The sequence below is a fragment of the Sinocyclocheilus anshuiensis genome, unplaced genomic scaffold (genome assembly GCF_001515605.1).
Source record: "Sinocyclocheilus anshuiensis isolate Anshui unplaced genomic scaffold, SAMN03320099.WGS_v1.1 C32937610, whole genome shotgun sequence".
Taxonomy (NCBI): Eukaryota; Metazoa; Chordata; class Actinopteri; order Cypriniformes; family Cyprinidae; genus Sinocyclocheilus; species Sinocyclocheilus anshuiensis.
The window spans coordinates 15-1,810 of record NW_015621012.1 but is presented as its reverse complement, the minus strand read 5'-3'; the positions used below and the strand labels follow the sequence as shown (position 1 = coordinate 1,810).

The 1,796-nt window shown below is 37.8% G+C and overlaps 1 long non-coding RNA gene across 1 annotated transcript; it reads left to right on the top strand.

Moving 5' to 3' along the window:
- Positions 1 to 518: 518 nt before the first annotated feature.
- LOC107683112 (uncharacterized) lies at positions 519 to 1,556 on the top strand. The gene is made up of 2 exons (XR_001633665.1): positions 519 to 558; positions 763 to 1,556. It is a non-coding gene; the product is annotated as an uncharacterized LOC107683112 (long non-coding RNA).
- Positions 1,557 to 1,796: the final 240 nt, after the last annotated feature.

Here is a 1,796-nt window from a genome sequence, read left to right as displayed (position 1 = left end):
CAAAAAAAAAATAATATATATATATATATATATATAGTTATAGCAGTCATTCATTTTGATTTAGCCAGACATGATTTGAAGCACAGACAATTTGTCTTAACAGGGGAAGGTGAACTTCATTTTTTTTTTTTTTATGTGGAAACGTGGGAAAAAAAATTTTTTTGATAAAGGAATATTTGTTTTACACCTTCTCTTTGGACCTTTAATTGTGTCAATACATTAGAGATGTACATTGGAAAATATAAACAATGAATGTGGCATGAACACACATTCAGATTCACTCACACTAATGACTGTTTATCTTTAGCTGTTTCAGGTTCAGGTCGATCTTTGGCTGCTAGAGTAGTAATATGTGGTGTTCCTGCTGTTCTGCTGGCTGGAGCTGTTGGTGCTATGATTTACTATCACTACAGACGTCCCAGAAATGGCAAGTACCACCAACAGATACTACAGTGAGAGGAAAACTTAATCTGTATTGTGCCAAATTTGTGTTTAATCGCGTGTGATCACTTTTCAAAGCAGACAAACAAGAGGTTGTGTGAAAAGTCCAAGAAAGAGGTAAGATCTGCAGTACTGTAGTAGCCTAAGACTTTGTAGATTTTTTTTTTCTGATGACGAAATCTCAGTAAAATGTACAGTACTGTGCAAATGGCACTTTAAATTATTCACCAAACGATACAATGGTCATTTATATATTTTGCCTAAGGATAGACATTTGAAAACATTAATTTTGACATTAATAATCCAATACTTTTTTTGTAGGCTATGCACAAGGACTGTGGGATCCAGAGAGATCTCACCGTAACCGTTTGTCTGGAGCTGCAAGACAGACAAACATGATAAGTATCTGTGATTAAAAGATTACAACAAGATAACTGTCTGTCTACTCTCTACTTTGATGTAAACCAGCAAATTCACACCCGCATTAAATCTCCTATGAGGAAGACAAAACGATTGCGTTTATACATCATGTGAACAATCTAGCCCATTTTGAACAAATTGTGCATACTCTGCAGTGTATACGTGACCATTTGTACTCTTTTTAGCAGCATTAAAAATAGGCTAAAACTTTATTAAAATTGTGAATTGATGAAATAGGCCTACAGAGCCTGAGCAGTAAGCGCTCCCTTTAATAGTCTAATCACTATAGCTGTCAATCATTGGCAGCGCAGTTGGCTACAATGCTCAGTGCTGCAAATCGCGCTGTAATTAGAAGCCTTTAACGGTCTTCAGACAGAGCGTGGACACAAGCAGGGACAGTTTGAAAGCAGCTGCCTATCAGCGTGTACCGAAAGTCGAAAGAGTCTTTCTTGACTATTGGACACACAACCAGCCCGTGCCTGTCACCCATTCGACCCGCACCGCACCTGACAACAAATATTAGTGGTTCAACCGGCGCTGTATCCTCTAATATTTTATCTAGAGCTAAAACGCCCTTATACAAGACATTCCACTCCTTGTGTCTCTCCAGCTAAAGATGCAAAGCACTACAACATGGGCGATGTAGTTATTTTAACAACAGTAAGTTAGCAGAGACAGATGAGCATCAAAAAAAATATATATATACTTTTGCTAAAATGTTTATCTGTCATGTATATGTATTAATAGTTAAAGGGATAATTCTCCCAAAAAATGCAGTTGTCCCCTCATTAGAAATCACGGTCCGGGGACCCTAGATCAGACCTAAAGGACACTTTAGTTTCAGCAATAAAAGGGGCAGGGGCCACCTAATGTAGCCTACTTATTACATCGTAAGGAGAATGGTGTCAGACTCTGGTCCATGTTTTGTGTGTGTT